Source organism: Anomalospiza imberbis, chromosome 2, assembly GCF_031753505.1.
Source record: "Anomalospiza imberbis isolate Cuckoo-Finch-1a 21T00152 chromosome 2, ASM3175350v1, whole genome shotgun sequence".
NCBI lineage: Eukaryota > Metazoa > Chordata > Aves > Passeriformes > Viduidae > Anomalospiza > Anomalospiza imberbis.
In genome coordinates this window covers 65977961-65997502 of record NC_089682.1, presented here as the reverse complement: position 1 = coordinate 65997502, position 19542 = coordinate 65977961, and the positions used below count along the sequence as shown (strand labels likewise).

Sequence of the window (19542 nt, the reverse complement as noted above, 5' to 3'; positions counted from 1 at the left end):
AAAAACCATTTTTGACACCCGCAGAGTGCAAGAGTCCACATTATAAATGGCACACACAAGATCAAGGCATCCTTAGCTCATGTAGGTTTATACTGGCCAGAGATGTGTATAATTACAAATGTTAGATATTAACTTGTTGAAAACTGAGAATGAGTTCACTGGAGCCATGTCAGGTTATGTCAGCCAAGAGTTTGGCCCATTATGGACTGACAGATTATTTCCCAAAGATGTATATTAATACATTAAGCCCTTGTTGTTTATGTCCTGAAACATCTCTTATAAAACGTACAGTCCACTCAACACTGCTCTGAGAGTTGTAACTCTATTTTCTTTTCCTTGTATATTTACTTCCATTTGCTCACCAGCCCTGTGGGCCTACTGAAAGAAAAGAGGTTCATGGCTCTGTCTGCCTGATGTACTCATCTGCTGTGGTTGTACACACAAATTCCCACCCCGTGCACAGAAAACAGAGATGTCAGTCCCATGAGCTGAAAAGCCTGGACTTGGTACATATGCCCTCAAGTAAGATTCAGATGCCCTCAAGAAGAGTTGCTTTGAACACAGTTCATAAAAGAACAGATCACTTTAAAACAAGGGCAGCTGTCCTATATTTAGCCCTGTACATTTGATCTTAGAGGTCTTTTCCAACCTTAATGATTCCATGATTCCATGACCAAAGGGGCACGTAGCGAGGAGCAGACACATGCACATGCAGCCCTTGCAGAAGCAGCACACATTGTCCCTTTCAGCCATGAGCAGTGCCAGGAAAATAAGAACAGCTCATCTTCTGCCTTTCTGCACTTGGGCAGAAGTACGATGCCCGGAGGCATCAGGACAATGCCATCTGAGCAATACCTGTGTGTGCCAGTGAGAAAATAATGCCTGTACAAGCTGTGATACCTTGGGAGGCTGCGAAGGGCAGAGAGAACTGAGAACTCTAATTTTCCAGTTAAGTGAGGAAGAATGATTTATGAGATCTTCCAGCCACATTATTTTCATCATGCTGCTTCATGTACAGAAGTCCATGGACATGTATGTACAGAAGTGCCATGGACACTCTATTGTGGCCTCTATGCCCCTCAGTTTCAGGCTTACCTATAGGTAAAAGCTCTTCCCAGATAACTTCAGATGTGAAAAATTTTATTCTGGTGTGAATATCAATTAATTGCTCGAAAAGAGTTTAACTGAGATACATATTTCCTCCAAACCCACATATTCTTCCATTGCATCATCAGGTCACTGAGTTTAGCCCTTAAAAATAAAGTTTGTAATTTCTGTCTCTGATACTAAAATCCAATTTTATATTTCAAGTTAACTTTCCAGTATAGTTTTTAAATCACAGATTCATGTTTTCATAAGGACAAACATGTTGATGCCTGTTTGTATAAGTCTACAGACTGTGTGCATGCAAGAGTAATTAATTGTCACTAGGCGTCCCTCACTGGGGAGAGGTTTTGGTGGTCACTGCAAAGAGCACAGACTGTCTTGGATTAGCATGTTCCTTCTGACGCATGAGTCACTGGACTTTCCTTTGGAACAAAAAAAAGGTAAGTTGCACTTCCTTTTATCATCATCTTTGCTGTCAATGTGTTTATTAGAAACCATGCTCGTACACTCAAATTCATCTTCCTGGGAAATGGGGAAGTCCGCAGGTCATTAGAATACATGACTTGGCAGCACATTTTGCTTTCAGATGTGTTGCTGACAGAAAGCTTGAACAGACAATGAAGAGTACATCCCCTGCATATGTATATGTTTTATGTGGTTAATATGACTTTCTGAGTTCATTTTGGTTTGTTTGACATTTTGAAGCAGAGGGAGCTGTTTAAAAAACTCCACATTTTCAGGGCACCTGCACTAAGCTTTCTGACACATGTAAAAATGCAGGTGTTACATTGTGCTGTGTGTAGTATCTGCTTCTCTTCTGCATTTGGAGTAGCTTCTAGCAGATAGCAGCATGAGGTGGGTGAGCTGGGAAGTGGTTTGCCACACACAAGTCAACAGCAGAGTCAGGCAGAGCACCATGATCTCCAGACCCATCCCTTAACCAAGCGCTCCCTCCCTTAACATGGCCTGGAGGACTCCTGGTTTCATGACATCTGCCCACCAAAAAGGGGACTGTATATTTCTAAAGAATAACAAGTGCTAACTTATTACATTCCCCCAAAACCTTGCACACATAACCCTTGGAATGCTGACAACACCATCAGTCAATGGAAGTCCACACCTTAATGCAGAAATGAGAGCAAGTGAGGCTGCAAAGGTGTAGGGAACTGAGGGGACTTCACTGAGGCTGCTACAAAGGTCCTGATTGCAACATCCCCCATGAGTTCAGGATATGGAAGGAGAGAGCATGGGAAAGATGTGAGCAGCCCACAGGGATGAAGCCCCCTCTACCTCCTTGCACTGAACTGTTACCAATTATATGTCAGGGAGGGACTCCAGGGGACTGGTCTGTGTTTGTTCAGGAAGATGAGCAGCATTCATCACAAGCCTCTCTGAACACTGCCTTTTGTGGGGCACTGCTGCCCCAGCATTATGTCTCTTTTGTTTTTAGAAGGGAAAGGATCAGGGTACGATCACTGAATTCTTTGCATTTTTCTAGTAATCACATTTTTAAATTTCTGAGCAAAAGTCAGTACACAAGCCCTTTTTACCCAAGCAAAGCAGACTCTTCAGAAGGGAAAAAAAAGCAACTTGCCAGATTTCAGGCTCCATCTCTTTCAATTTGCAAGCTAGGATTGATTTGGGTCAATAAACATAAAGCAAAAGTTCCTATAACATACAGAGGCACATTCCGCAGATCAAAGAGGCTTGTGATTACACATCTCAAACTGCGTGAACTGTGTAATACTGAAAGGCCTTGTGATGGGAAATGAGTGACATGACAGTAAGTGGGAGAGGAGGAAGCCCTCCATGCCCAGCTCCATCCCACAGGTAGGTGGGCAGCACTGGATGAACCATCACAGAGCCCAGGCATTTCCTGGCAGCATGTGTTACTGTGAGACCTTTTGCTGAGCAGGCTCTGGTGAGTCACTGTGAGGTCATGTACTTAACAGCAAGGCAGTGCTGGATGATTGATCTTCTGAAGGTAAAACTGAGCCTCTGGAGATCATTTCTATGAGACAGCCCAGTGCTGTTCCTGGACAAAATGCTTGGGGACAGCAGAGGGCAAACTCTAGAGATGACTTGATCTAAATGACCCAGCGTGATACCATGTCCTGTGCAGAGGGACATATATAATATTTATAAATTTTATATTTAAAACTCATTCAGAGTCTTAAAGGAATTTAAGAGAGGCAGTTTTTTCTCTAATGCTTTCTGACACCAGGCCAAATCAGCAGGAAATCCACTGAACTAATAATTAGGGCTCATCAAATCTTGGTACCAAATAATTTCTCTTTCGGGAAAACAGAAATGTTTTTCCTTCACCTTTCTTTTGGTTGATTTTTTTTTTTTACTGAATATAAAACTAGAGATTTTGCTGATTTTTTTTTCTGGCTCATTTTCTTTTTCCAGAAAATGAGAACAAAGAAATTTTTCGTGCAAAAGCACAGCTTGTCAATGAGAAATTTTAGAGATTGTTTTCTCAAAAATACCCATCTCTAACAATATTTTTATCACATCATTGATACATTTCTGACATTACTCGTGTATATTCACCTTATATATCTTTCCACAGGGTCTATCCAATACGACCAAGAAAAGAATTGTCTGTGTCAGCAGGAAACAGTACAGTCTATCAGGTTTCTCTTTCAATGAAAATCTTATTTTTTGTGCATTTCATATAACTTCTGCAGTTGGACTTCCTTTAGAAATTGCTCTTTATGTCATTTAACATTGCTTAGGAAGGAGCCCAGTGCTCAACAGAACTCCTAGACTAATCACCCAGCACCTTGAGTTTCACAGCTGTCAGGACAAGTAAAACACAAGCTGTCCCTCTGACTTGCCCAGGTAACTCCATAGTGCCTGCAGATCAAGGCCTTGTACAGAGATGTTAATTCGGTATCAGACTGTCATTTTGAAATGTTTATAGCTGGACACTTAAGACTGGGCCAAAACACCAAAATACCCCAAGGAAACTACAGAGAAAATACCACAGTTTGATAATCTTAAGTCCCCACTAAGCCTTTTAGTGGAAGACATAAAAGGGAGGATCCTCCCACCTTTGTTCTCCCAGCTCTCACAGTTTCCTACAAAGGTTTGCAGTGTTCTTACATTGTGTGGAGGAACAACAGGGATGAAATTCCCAAGGTGCTACTGACTGAGACCCCACACTGTGAAGCAGGCAATATGGCAGTGCTAGCAGTTCCTGGGGAGCGATACCTCTGTTGATAGAAAAAGCAGCTCTGGATTTTGTGCTTTACATGTAGAAGCAGCAAACAAATCCACCTTAAAAGGTTCATTTTGGATTATCTAGACTTTCTCACAGTATGTGTCGACTGTACTGGAAAGAAAATACTCCACATAGCTGGGGAAGCAAAAGGGTAAAGGAATTACAGGAAAAATATGAAAAATATTCAAACAATGAAAATTAGAAAAAATAATTCCCTTCAAAGGCGGAAAATATGCTGAATTATATTTATGCTGTGAAAGCACCTTTGCATTACAGGGCTGGACCTAGCAAGCCGCCCTTGAGGCTTAGAGCCTGATTGTGAATGACAGCAACTCTCAATTTTTAAAATAGTATTTGGCAGTGTTTGCTGCCAGCAGTATCCTGTGGTGTTCAGAGCTGTGCCAAGCTGGGGAGCACCTTTCCAGCCAGGGACCAGGGCACACCAGTGCAGAGCCTCCCTGTTGCAGGCATCTCCCAGCATGCAGGAGGACCAGATGCCTCTGTCCATTTTTCCCTTACCCCTTTAGCCAGACAGGATGGTCGTGGTGACTCACACCATGGCCAGCTTCAAAGCCACAGAGGCACCCTGGGGCTGACACAGAGATCATGAAGGGCCATCTCTCAGATGCCATCTCTGGGGCCACCACAGTTCCTAATGCCACAATCACACAGGCACCCTCAAGGCCCATTTCTGACTACAGACTCCATTTTGAGAGTTCCCATCGCCACTATTTCTACACATCTGAAATCCATTGGCTCTGATTGTTCCCCCTCCTTCCCACACCCAGGAGAAGCAGGTTCACCCTGGTGTCTCTCCTGAAAATCTCAGTAGTGTGATCCTCTTCTGAGAACCTCTCCCCAGCCCTTCTGCTCTTCACTTTCTCTGCACTACTCAAGTACATTTATTTTTAATCTTTTGTTTTCAGCTGCAGTATCTACCTGACATGGCTGAGGATGCAAGCATAAGAGTTGTCTTCAGAGAGATTTTAGCACTCTGAGTTGACAAAGCCCAATCTTCTGGATGATGCTGATCTGGTAAGCACCATTAATTTTTCATGCAGGACTGAGTGACAGAGTGGAGGCCTGGGCACTGCACAATGGAGAGCAGCCCTGAGAGCTGGTGTGTCCTCACAGCACCATGGCTAGGACAAGGTGGCTCCTCCATGGGTGCAAAGAGCTGTGCAGGGGTAGCAGAAGCTGTTTCTTGCTCTGGTCAGGTTGCAGAGGCTCAGGTCCAGGTGTCCTCTGCCACACACCCTGTGTTCATCAGAAGGGGACCAACTGTTCTCTCTGAGCCTGAGGAGGAGGAGGCACAGGTGCCTTCAGCCCCACACTGTTGGTGAGCACGGCAGCTTGAGACAGCACACCTCCACTCTGCCTCACTCCCCTCCTATTTAGCTAACCAGCTCCAGGGACCACTTGGATGACCAGGGTTTACTGCCATGAGAATTTTGCTCTATGCATTCCAAAGTTCCCCACTGCCCATGCCTGTCCTGATCCAGGTGTCCATACAGACCTCTTGCAGTGGTGTCCTGACTCTGGTTCATCCTTAGATGTAGGCACCACTGGCAATAATAAAGCTGACTGAGAGGCAACACAATTTTCCTCCCTGTTTACTGTAATGTTTAGTGCCACTAAAACTGAATTTATAGTAAAAAATAAGGATGTTTCTTGGCTGACAAGTATCCACTTAATTTTCATTAGCTGGGACACGGCTGGAATAGCAATCAGTATGTTAGAAATCCCACAACTTACCTTTGCTTATTGAAAAATTATGTATCTTGCCAACTGAACATGCCAACCTAAAAATGCATCCATATTATTCACAGTGTATTGCCTAGAAACATAATGTCAGGGCTTTGGTCCAGGTTGCTGAAGCACAATAATTATATTTTTTATGCAGATTTTACATCTGATGGATTATAAAATATCATGTCTACTCACAGTCTTTTAGAAAAATAAGAACACAGAAAAACAATAGCATTTTAAGTAGGTCAAGATTGCTAATCAGAGTGTAGCAGTCATTACTGTGTGCAAAACAAATAGGCATAAAAGATCTATATTTTTTATCTTGCAAGCTGCATATCTGTCTTCTGGAGGAGTCTTTTCTGCTTGCTCTTTCTTTCTTTTTTTCTTTTTATTTTCCTTTTCAACCATGAATAAATTAACAATCACCTTGTGTGAAATCTACAGAAATTTATGTCAACGTTTATTACCATGAAATGTGGAACAAAGCATAATGCAACCTGAGCTTTGGGAAATAGGACTGCTTAACTGATCCTATCCTGATGAGAAGGAAATATCAAGTGCATTATAAATGCTGACAGGATGATCAGGCATGTAAAAGAGGTCATCCAATACCACCCTCCACATTGTTTACCAGTTTCATAAGTCAGCTTAAGGTATTAAAAACACATACTGTCTTGCACAGGAAGCTCCTAATCCTTAAAAATGTGGCTGCTGTTATTTGATTTGCCTTTTAGAGATCAATAGCACAGCAGATTTCACCTAAGGAAAGACTGCTGAGAGCAATTTGGTCCTGGTATTTTGCTCAGCACTGCTTCCAAATTGTCGCTCTGTAGGTTCATTAGAGCACATATCCATGCCTACATGTGGGTTTTTATTACCTGTCTAAGCACCCATCCCCTCTGCAACACTCTGTTATCAAAAGTCCAGTCCTTGGAGGAATACAGCAGCCCTCCATCCAGACTTGGAAAATAAGGAAATATTTAGATGGTTTCTCTCTTCACACAAATCAATGCGTCACACAGGACACTCAAGTCAACTGTTTGGCCTTGAGGTCTTCTTCAGGGTACATTACAGTTCACAGGAGATACAGTCACCACTTGTCAATTGGAAAAGAAACATCCCTTCAGCTTATTACCCAGTCATACTTCCAGCATCAGACTCCATCATCCAGGACAAGGAGGGCCCACGTCAATGAGAGCTGCCTTCCATCATGCATCAACTAATACACTTAATGAGCAACTGGCAAAATGGCTTCTTGTTAGAAAGAAGGAGTCCTGACCTTCTGCCAAAACTTTAGTGGGGAAGTGATATTTAGGATCAAATCCAGACCTGTGGTAAGAGGTCTCCTACAAAATTGCTGCACTTACTTGATGGCTGGGTTTGACCTGTATTAGCATATTCCCCCTGGATCTCACCCATCATACACGGTCACCCCTCTAAGGACATAAAGTAAGAGCAGTACTTAAGAGCCTTTTTCAAAATCTTCAGCTTAAACGTGCAGTGTCAGGACAGGCCAAGATTTGGACCTATCTGAGCAAAACAGGCAAAAATTTTGAGGTTTTTGGAGGGTTTTGAAACAACAATTGGAGAGGTTTTAAGATACTCCTATGAAAAGAATGGACAATGGAAAGGACAAATAAAAGAAAATTATGAAGGTTTATATATTAAGACTAACTGATTAACTGCATATCAAGAGATTATTTAGCAAACTTGGGCAGCAATAAAATTCAATCCCAATGAAATGATACTTTCTTTTCCAAAGTGGATGGAGTCTGAGGAACTGCATGAGACATTCAGAGCTCATCGAGGTCTAAAGGGGGACTGATCATTTTTTAGGAAATGGGAAGATGCTGACTTATAAAAGGTAGTGATGACATATTTAGAAGGGGGATGAAAAATATGAAACATCAAGGCTCAAACTAGTCTGTGGTTATTGGGGACTGGTGGTGCAAGGGAAAAAGAGGTAATGGGGTGGAGTGGTGATTTTTGTAGGCAGGTCAAGGTGACTGTGTATCTTCCCCCAATATATTTGTCATTGATATTGATGAGATACCTCCATGTTTAGTAAGGATACAAGTTCATAGCTCCTCTATTTCTAACACTTTAGGAGTCTGGAGGAAAACTGTAAAAATGGGATTAATTTGACCAGCATCTAGGTCATCCTGGGATATGAAGATCAATATGGAATTGTGATCATTATGGAAAGTCATTAGCAGGTTACAAGAAGCCCAAATGCTTTGTTGTCTTGGACTGGCACATGTTCAGGTGAATTTTTGTTATTTGGTTTTTCTTTAAGTACCATCTTGATGAAAAGGTTGAAAGAGTCCAAACCCATGAAAATGGCCAGAGAGACTGAATGGAAAGATTTGGAACCAAGGAATCATGCAGGAAGGAATGCTTCGGGAGCTGGAAAAGGTCAGTGTGAATAGAGGGGACCAGAGCAGTCCAGGGTAAGAAAAAGGCACCTATAAGCTAAAAGGAAACCCCAGCAATCCAGGTACTGAAAAGCTTACAAGATCATGCTTAAAAGGAATGTGAGAAATGACAAGCAGAGTGGAGAGGATGAATTTGCACAGGAGGCTGAGAGGATGGTTGCACAAGAAGACAAGTCAAATGCATGGAGACATCTCTGAAGAAAGTGAAAATAAATTTTCTAGTTTTCTCTCTGGTTAACAATGAGAATATTTTATAACACAGATCATCTAGCAAAAACCTGGTTTTTGCAAAAAGATTTGATTTGGCAAAAGAGGTTCAAGGAGATTGCATCTAGGCAGGACTTTCAAACCTTCTCAGGGATGGGTTGATGCTGTTTGTACACTGCAGCCCTCAGGTCCTTTGTCCTGCCCCTGTGAGGCAAGGCCCAGCTGCTGAGCACCCACTATGGTTTGTGCTTGGAGCAGCAATGCCAGTGACTGTTGGTGCTCTGGGTAGCCACAGTTAGCAGCCCATCCCCACCAGCTGTGGCAGTAAATGACAAAGAGTTACCACTAAACTTTCAGGTATTTTTGTCTGCTATGATAGTTTTTTTGTGAAAGAGACGTGAGTGGATTAATTACCACTGATGCTTCCTATATGGCTTATTTCCCTATGTGCACCAATCACTTGTTGAGTGAACTCATGCAAATAGAAACAGCACTGAAAAATCAGTAGTTCTAGGCCTCTCAAATATAACAGGCTATCTCAAAATCATATTTTCCTCCACAACAGCCTTGAATCTGTTTCTAGTCAATTATGATTGTTGACTTTGAAAATTCAAAATGAGAAAAATTCCTTGTTTGGAAATGACTGAATAGAATAGCATGTCCTTCCTGACACACCACACCGTGACAAGGGGACACATGCCTACAAGAATGGACACAGGTACCACAATCATGCCAAGAAACAGCATTCCTCTGGCTATTCAGTGAAAACATCTCAGCCAAAGACTCTAAGGCTCTCTAAACTACAATCAAGATTCGTTGCATCAGAGCTGCATCACTTTGGTAGACAACACACCAATGATGCATCAGGTGTGCACAAGCTGAACTCTTCAACTGCTCTGCTGGCTTGGATAAGGGAGTCCAGGCCCCTGGAGTAAGTCCCCACCTGGATTTACGCAGCAGAAACCCTCTGCAGTTGTACAGCTCCAGTGCTGTGTCCCTAAACTTCATTTCTGCAGGCCACTAACACAGTAAAGAGTTCACTAGCTACTTGTTCATTTTCCATGTTACTCACAGAAAGAAAATAGAAGTATTGTGGCAGAGGCCTTGGTGGAGAGTTTCCTAGATGACCTTTGGGATCACAAAATGATGGAGCTGTGAAGGGACCTCTGGACATAGAATCAGACAATCATAGAATGGCTTGGGTTGGAAGGGACCTTAGAGATCATCTAATTTCAACTCCCCTGCCATGGACAGGGACACCTTTCACTAGATCATGTTGTTCAGAGCTCCACCCAACCTGGCCTTAAAAACGTTCAGGGATCGGGCACCCACAACTTCTTTCAGCAACCTGTTCCAGTGCCTCACCACCCTCGCAGTAAGGAATTTTATCCTAATTTCTAATGTAAATCCACTCTTTTTCAACTCGAAGCCATTCCCCCTTGTCTTGTCACTGCATGCTCTGCTTTCAGCAGACCTACCAACAAAGTTACATCAGGTTGCTCAGGACATTGTCCAGGCAAGTGTTGACTGTTTCGAAGGATGAAGACTCCACAACCTTCCTGGGCCCTCTTCCAGCTCCCCTGTTTTTCTTTACCTTTGTATTCCTTCCTTCTCACCCTTTTGTTGTTCACTTCTAGGACAGATCTGGTATGTAACTGGAAAATTTTGAATGTACAGCAAATGGAGGGAATGTATAAATTTGACTTGTCTCCAAGTTAACGACATATATAATGAGGGAGAAGGAGGAGATGAAAGCAATAAATGACAATGTACATGAGCAATGTCAGTCTCTGTTTCTACAGAGATTCCTTCAGGGAAGGCATTAGATCAGTAGTTTTTAAATGACATAAACAATCAAAGGGTTGACTGAGCAAAGTGATGCTCTATCAGATGAATCTGAGTTGCTAAATAATGCTTTTGCCTAAGCCTGATCTAAAGTTCATTGAGATATACAGGTCTTTAAATGGACTTTGCTGGACATTGTTTCTCTGTTCTTGACTATAAGATTCCATGACAAGGACTTTATCCCTATATATTTTTTTCAAAAATACTCTTCATGCATTTAGACATTGTCAAACACATAAATAACAAGCCCTATTTTCCAGCTAAATTTCAAAAGACACCAATGCACATTCAGCACCTCTGAAAAGTAGACATCTATTTAGGTGTCAAAATATGGATCCCAGCATACTTTTGAAAATACTAGCCAGGATAAATATAATTTTCCATTTTATAACTAATGTGAAACCTTTCACCTTTATGGTACCATTTAATGGTGACTAGAAATCATTACAGATGAAAGGCTGTACAACAAGCTACTATATTTGAAACTCTGGAGGCAGCAGACTGGTTCCTAGTGGACAAATGGCCATATCAGTCTTGGATCTAATTAGTTCCTTTTGCCCTTTGTATACTTTTCTTTCCTTCATAGTCCTTAGCTAGGAAGCTCTGGGTCAAATGTGCTCAGAGGGCACTCACCATCTTCCCACTGTCAGAAAGAGCAACAAAAAACTCAGGGTTGTCAAAGCACTTCAGTGAAACTTTCCTTGCATATTACTTAGACTTGGCTGGCTTTGGTAGATACATATTTATTCTCATTTATGGTGTGGAAATAAGCATTTTACAGTCTATTAAAATATCTGAAAAAATAATCAAAGGTATTTCTGTCTAGAAATAAAGTCTTTGTTCTCATTCACACTTCTGTCTGTGGTGGTCTGTACTTGGGAGAAGCCTTTGGGAAGGACATGTAGTCTTTCTTGGGATATGGACCAAATCAAAGCAGCCTCCAGGGCGTCTCTTGCTCTGGCAGGCAGGGATGAGTTCAGTCTTTAAGTCATCCATCAGGCACGTTTCACACAAACTGTAAAATACAGAGGTACATTCCCCAAGCAAAATTCAAATTCCAGGGACTCCCTAAATACTGGTATTTGTCTGCATATATGACCTTGTTTGTGAATCTGTACTGAAGCCCAATACAACAGTGAGCCAAATCTTCTGTTGCTGTAAACAGATGCAGCTATACTGACCTGTATCAGTGTTCTATTAAGAACCAACCCTGAAGCCTGAAATCTGGATTACAAACCAGCATTTACTGGAAGCGTGGATTGCAGCAGGAACTTTTGTTGGATGTCTATTGCAACAGATTCCTCACTCCTTTTTAAAGTGCCTCCAGTGTTGAAGGCTTTTACTGAGGGAATACAATGGAGCTGGCAGGAAAACCATAGCTCTTCAGCATCTCAGAAAAGCAGGAGGAAAAAAAAAAAAAAAAAAGTCCAGCAGTCCTTAAGGATACAGCACTGCTAGGTAACTGGGACAATGAATTAACAAGGACTGACTTTTCCCTCCCCCTGTTTTCAAGGATAGTAAGTAACAAAATCTGGCAGGCTGAAAACCCCCTCCTCGGAGGAGAGAGACAAAGAGGCAGGGCTGAAATTCATCGTGTCAGTTTAAAAAGGCAGAGTTTTGCATTTACACAATATGCCCATTCTTGTTCTCTTTGACTCATGGAAAAATATTGAACATTGGACAAGAATGTAGGAATGTGTCTGGTGTCTGATCTCCACAAAAATCTAAATGCTGTTTGCATTCACGTAAGAAATTAAGACTGCCTGTCCAGGCTCCATTGATGTGTAAAGAAAATAACAGTAGTGATAGCAATATCATTATAATAACAGGAGTAACACAATTTTTAAAACTGGCTGTGTAACTAGTACAAATAGAGCACGAACCCAGGCGCGCCCAGCCCTTAATCCCAAACACAGCTCAGTAGAGCTTTCTAGACCATTTGCCTGTCACAAGCATCACAAAGGCTCCTCTCCACCAACAGCATCTGAAACCACTGCTAGTTTTCCTGGTTAGCAGAGGTTAAAGCTTTTTATTGCTTTTTTTGCCTTTAGATGCTGCAATAGTTGCAGTGCCTATATTACCATCTATGGCAGACAGGCTGTGTGTCTGCCAGCTGTCAGGCAGCCTATTCATCTCCAGTTGCCTTTTGCCTACTTTCTGCAGCAGAAGAATTTCTCTTCACTGGATTTCATGTGCTGGAGTCCTGTTCCTGACGACGTTCCTGCTGCTTGTTTTTAAACCCCAGCTGGCTACAAGCCTGGGGAGCATGGGAGCCCGCAGCCCTGAAGAACCTGGGGCTCCTGTGTCACGTGCAGCTTGCCAGCCAGCCAGCTATGGTTCTGGGCCAGGGCAACATCATAAAACTGGCACTTATGTGAGTGGGGGCTGCTGGCTAAACCCAGTCATTTGCCTCTCTCATTGGCTGGAGGGAGAGGCAACCAATGGGGTCACCATGGCCTCCTCCAGGATACACCAAAACAGCCTCCCTCTGCTTGTCCCATGGCAAGGTTCTGCCTAGAACCCCCTCTTCTTTCCTCTTCTCATCTATCTAAGTTATGAGGTCTGTGTATAGGGAATACTGGTACATGTAATGTCTGGCTGCTCCTGAAATGTCTGGTGTTCCTGGAAATTCCCTCAGGTACCCACCAGCATCATTAGGCACCAGTATATCTCTGCTACTGTGGTATTTTACAATTTTACCAGGGCTTGATCTTTATGTAGAGCTGTGCAGGAAGACAGGATAGCCCAGTGTCCAGGCCATAAAGTCCAGAGCCTATAATCATAGCCCTATGCTATAACATCTTTTGCCTAAACCAATCATGTTCCCATTTAAGAGAGACCCTGAAATCATGAGAGGCAATGCTTGTATCAAGTGGTTGCCCCTTTTTTTCTCCCAGAAGGTTAGTGATCTGAAAATCTGCAGACCTGCATATTTTCTGACCCACAGCATGAGCTAGTGACTCACTCATAGGAGGTGGAGAGAGGATGAAGAGCTCTGCCAGACCTTGTGACAGGGGTAAAACAGATCATTCAGTTGCATGATGTTTGTCAAATTGGTGTGTTTATTTTAAATTTTCCTAGGTGTGACCCAACTCATCACCTCCTTACCCAGACTGAGAAACCACTTGAAATTTTGCTTAAAACTCTAAGGCTCAGTCTCACAGTTATCAAACCCTGAGTCATGGGTTGCTCTTCCTACCTTTACTGCTATATGAAATGCCTACAGAAGAGAAATGGCACTCCCTCACACAGGCCAGCCAGGAAGCCCACAGCCAGAGGCATTTGCCCACCTCCTTGCTCCCCAAGGAGCCTAGGTTTTGAGCTTCTGAATTTAACAGAAAGACTGCTGTAGAAATCAACGTGTCTTGGATCAGGCTCCAGTTACCCAAGAGAAAAGATGGGCTTTTCAGCCCATCCAGATGGTTAACAGCTTTACATACAACCACTGCCTTATTAAATCTACAGTAAATTAAATGAACACTTAAGACACTCAACTGAAAGTGCTATTGACTGCAGTAATTAAATTGAAATACCTAATTAACCACACCAGAATAGGAAATTAATATATCATGAGGCACCATTCTGTAGTGACTGAGCCAATCAGATGCTGTCTGTACCTTAATTTGTGCTGAAATCATTTTAAGGGGCGTTTATGATTACTTAAAGATGTGTTTATATAGCACATGCATATATATGTCTATATATATGTGTGTGTGTATATATATACACATACACACATACAGACATATATTATATTATTATATTTAAGTCTTCTGTCTGAGCTTTTAGCCTTACATTGGCAGAGACATTAATTCCAGGTCAGCCACCATCCTCCAAGATAAACTCACACATTATTAAAACATCTAAATCAGAAGGATTACAAATGTCCTGCAGCGGATTTTTTTTCCTTTATTAAGAACATTTACATGAAGGTGTCTGCAGTTTCAAAGCCATTTCAGACTGAGGCCAAAGTGAATGTTTGGGAAAAAAAAAGAAAAAAAAAAAAGAAAAAAAGAAAGAGTCTTTATTTCTCTCTATTTAGCCTGTGCTGTCAGGTCTCTCTGCCTGCTGCTTTAACCACAGCCGCCCTAAAGGAAAAGTTTACCTTTAATTAAGACATCTAAGTGTTAGGATTCTTAGGCTCTGAGCCTCTCTCCCTTTCCTCCCCCTCCTTTTTTCAGTCAGGAGTGGAAACTTTATCTCACCTACAAAGGCACACTTTGTGCAAACCTTGATAGAATGCAGTGATAAACCTTCCCTCCAGAGGAGTATGGAAGGTTCTCAGCCATACCCTGTGACAGGCCCTCCCCTGAAATGTGGTGATTTTGGGGCTGCCTCAGCTCAGAGAGAACTTGGGCATGGCCACTCCACTCTGCTCTCCCAGAGATGTGCACAACACCCTGGCTCTGGTTTTGCCTTTGTTTGGAGGGGAATTTGCTCCCTACAAATCATTAAACTGCAGCCTCACAATAGCAGTACTTGGAATGACAAAAGGTCAAACTGGGTCACAGTCACTCAATCCTACTGAGTTATTTGGGTAGTGGCAAGAGGAGTTATTTTTAATGACTTCATGTCTTGGTCTCATAGACAATAACCAGAGAGTGTCTATGAGCCTCCAAGTCTTAATCTTCAGCTCAGGAACCAACAAATCCCAGGAAAACAGCAATATGACAGGGTGGAAGGCATCTTCCAAATTTGGAGGTTTCAGCAGGCCACACATTTCTTTTCATTTCCTCAGTCATCCCACTCATCCTGGCATTGTCCATGGCATTTCCCCTGCCTTGTCCTGGGGTGGTGACCAGGTTCTGTTCCTGCCTGGTGCTGCTAATGGCTTCATTATCTTAATAACCAATGGACAAAGCTGAGGCATGTGCCTCTCCTCAATGACACTGGACCCTGCATCCTTGTGGGACCATGTTCAAGGGATCTGAACTGCTGTCCTCCCACCAGGCTATGGAGCTGGGGAAGACAGAGGTGACCCTACCACAGTTCTGCAGTATTTTGGAGATGTCATACAGGTACCATTTTTGTAGATCCTCTCTTTGCTTTTGTCATGCCTCCATTTTATCCACTTCCATATGTTTTCTGGACCAAACTGATCTCTTATTGTTCCTCTCCTCATAAGCAGTCCCTGTGGCCCTCTGCCACTGTTTATGCTGGCAGAGACCAGTAGATATTGGCAGGCAAACTTGGATGGGATTCACCCAGTGAGAGGGCAGGGAGGGAGGAAAGGGCACACTGTGGCCCTTAGTGCCTTTGCCTTCCTTGCAGAGAGCATGCCCATGGACAGAGGGAAGGGAGGTCACCAGGTAGGGTGAAAGCTCTCCTAGCTGGTCAGGACAGGTTTTAAAATTATTCGATCTGAAAGGTACCTTAGATCCTGTCAGGTATCTGTAAGACCTGTAAGACTCTCTTGGTGGAAGTCACTCAGCTGGACCCAGAAGCTTTCTTCTATTTATCTGACAACACTTTTGAATACATTGTGCCGCACACCCTATTTCATGAAGAAGAGGTCATACAGCCAAGTACAAAATGTGTGCTGGAACAGAGACAGCTCAGCCTTCAAAATACATGGACATGCTTGAGCAGCAGGGCAAAGCTGCACTGCTTTGGCCATTCCTCCTTCACTCCACTGCAGGGAGAGGCAGGAGAAATTAGTCTGCTGCTGACCAAGGTGTCTCACCTTTATGCCTCTGAGATGCCCAAGTGACCCAACCCTGGCTGAAGCCAACAGAAAACTTGTAAGAGGCCCTAAGGCCCATCCTTGCTGCATCAGAGCTGAAAAGAACCTGGCCTGGACTGCCTGGCTACTATTCAAAATGGCTCTTAGTTATAACGAAGAAATTGTAAGTTCTCATGTAATGTCCCTGGCAGAATCCAAACTTGTAAAAGAAAAGTCTGTAAACATCATTCCCACTCAGGAACTGTGCAGGGTTATTTTGTGACCCAGATGCACTTTGATATATCGCAGAACTACACAGGTTGAATCTCCTGCTGATGGTCTTGAATGAAAAATTTTAAAAGGTTTCTCTCCTTTTCATTCCCTCACTGCCTAATAAAAATGAATTTTAAAAAAATCTCATTTTGCTCATGTAGATCTAAAATGATGACATATAGCTTAGAAACTTCTTCAAGTGCAGCAGGGAGATTACGAGCAAAAGCAGTTCATGAGCTCTAATTCTGCATTTACCTGCTGTGAGGAGCAGGTCCCAAAGCCTGTATCTCTCCGATGAGCCTTGGGAGTGCATGAGGGATTTGTTTACATGCCCGGGGAACAAAGTCATGTCATGGAAATTCTGATAAAGGCTTTGCTGAATTTTACTTTTCTATTTTCCAGCTTAGTTGAAAGAAAGTACAGCTTCTCTGAACCTGAATCCTCCTCCACTGGCAGATTATTTATTAAACAGCGATGGTAGGTTGGAGCTGTTTTCACTTAAGGACAATTCTTTCAAAGCCTAACAGAGAAACAGAGTTGCCATAGTTACCTGAGCAAGCCCTCAGCACAGCACAGTTCCTTCCTACAACCCAAGACTTTAGGTCAACTTGCAAGTTTGTCAGACAAAGCCTAATGGTTTGCTATTTCATGCAAGTGAATTGCATTTATCAAGCAAGAAGGTGACATGCAAACCACAGATAGGATTGCCCCCCCCCCCCCCTCTTCCTTTTTGTGCTGATCCAGAAGCCCATGGGGTTCACACCAGCTGGAAATTCTGCAGGGTATCTGGACAGCTGGGGAGGAGTTTGTAGTAAAAACACATTTAGATCTTGGCACTGGTTTCAGCCATCCAATCCAGACCATCATTAACAGCTTCTGTACAGTACTACTCTCCTCTAGGGGCTGTAAAAATGAACAAAACCTTTGTTCAACCTAAACTTCCTTTCCTTGTCTGCTGTTCCTGCAGACTTTCCATTCTAGTGGTCCTATTGTTTCATTTGGAAATGTCAGAAAGCTGCACAGTGTGCCCATTTTATAGGGAATATGTTCCATTTTAGGATGCCAAAATCATACATTGTGTTGTTCCACAATTAATTTACTTGAAATTTACTTGGGTTCACTCTGGCTTGTCTGAAATGCTCTTCTTTCTTTGTCTTTCTTTTTAATTTTTTTTTCTTTCATTTCCTTTCTTTTTTTAGACCCCAGTATCTGTATTTAGATTGATAGCTACTGCAGACACTTGTTTTGCACCTGAACAAATAGGATTGCTGAGGACAAGATTAGCCCTTTGTGCAAGCCAATTTGGACACTGGGCATCTCAGTGAATGGGCATTTTGCTTTTGAACATCCCTTACTGGAAGCAGCAAAAAAGAGCAAATACCCTGATTGTATCATCTGTTAAGTGGGTCATTCCTACAAAAGGAACTGGAAAATCTGCCTTCCTACTCACAGTTTCCTTCAGTTCTCCTTGTTGTAGTGTTGCAGAGAGCAAAAGGGAGAAGAATGTGCATAGAGACCTAATTCTTCTGAGAACCTGCTGAAATCATGCAATCCACAAACTGGCTTTCATCCCCACAGTGCCCAAGTTTCCATATCTCTCTGACCTTTTCCCCTCTCAGCTTCTTCCCCCCGCAGCTTTTTATCATGGTTTCAGGCACAAGTACATCCCCACCAATCAGCACAACTGCAATTTAATTAGGAAGCAGGCAAGATGGTGTAAGCACAGCAAAAAGTGGCCACATATATTGGCCACTTCTGTCATTTATAGCATGTTTTGTGAGGGTCTTGCTAAGGTGCTGCAATGTGGGATGGATAATGTTCCTGACCTGGGACCAGAGGCTCAGAGGGACTTAGACTCCTTAATCCTACTCAAAATTAATGGGGATTAAGTGTCAAAGCTGAGCAGCTGTTTAAACTCCACTGGAAAACTCGAGCCTGAGTTAATATGGTGCCCACTCAAGCAGTCCCGTTGGCCTCAACTCCCCTTTCTGACCAAAATGGATGAAATGCATTTTAGAAGGCATGAGTTCATGCAGGCATAGTGCAATTCAAGTAGAAGATAGCAGAGGATCAGAGGACAGAGAATGAAAGTGTAAATTATGAGGCAGGGAGATAAGGATGAGAAGGAAACATGACAGGGGTAGAAGAGCAGAGAGAAAAGAGGAGATGATGGCAAAGTTGGACATGGAAGGAAAAGGAACAATATTAAGGACATAAAAAAAGAAAGGATAACCCATCTCAGAAAATGAGGAGGGAAGATCAACAGTGTATGATTTAGTATGAAGAATAGTGGAGGACAGAACTCAATCTGTCCTTCATCAGCAAGATACTGGTGAACTACAGAATAAAGAGAAAATGTAACAAAGGAGTAAGGATGTTTTTTTTTTCTCTCTGTTGTGGAGCTTTAAGGGGCAGCTTATATGTGAATTAGCTTGTCATTAGTGAACTTTTGCAGGATGCACCCATATTACAATCTACTTTTAAATAGAAGGTTATATTCAAATAGCATGTTCTTGGCTGGGTGACTGACACAGGGGACATTCGATTTCCAGAGACAATAAACATAAAAGAGCACCATGCCGTTGGAATTTGGGTTACTGAGGGCCCTTGCATTTTCCTTCTCTTCCTGCCAACATTTAGTGCATTCCAGCCAGATTTGACAGACTGGCAGGAGTCTCAGCAAAGCAAAACTCTTACAGTTTTCAAGAAAATTAGTGGCTGGGAAGAGAACATCCAGTAGATAAGGGAGGTGCTGGTTGAACCCACACATATTTGTTCACCAGAGGCTGGCACAGGTACAAAAGTGACCCAGCTGGCATCTAATGTTTTTTGCCTGGTGGGGATGTTATAGAACACAGAAGAAGGAACTGGGTGTGTTGTGGTTGGTAAAAAGAAGGAATGCAAAGGGACAATAATTCAAATCTGTAAGAAACTCAGCTTTTTTTTTTTTTTTTCTTTTTTTTTCTATTTCTTTACCATCTCAATTTTCAGAGGTAAATTACCCTGGATGATTTAGGCCATAAAAGCTTTTGAGT

The 19542-nt window shown here is 42.5% G+C and overlaps 1 protein-coding gene across 3 annotated transcripts in view; it reads right to left on the bottom strand.

The window, feature by feature from the left end:
• MAML2 (mastermind like transcriptional coactivator 2) overlaps positions 1-19542 on the bottom strand; it is a 213706-nt gene that overhangs the window by 66089 nt on the left and 128075 nt on the right. The gene's annotated exons all lie outside the window — the stretch shown is intronic.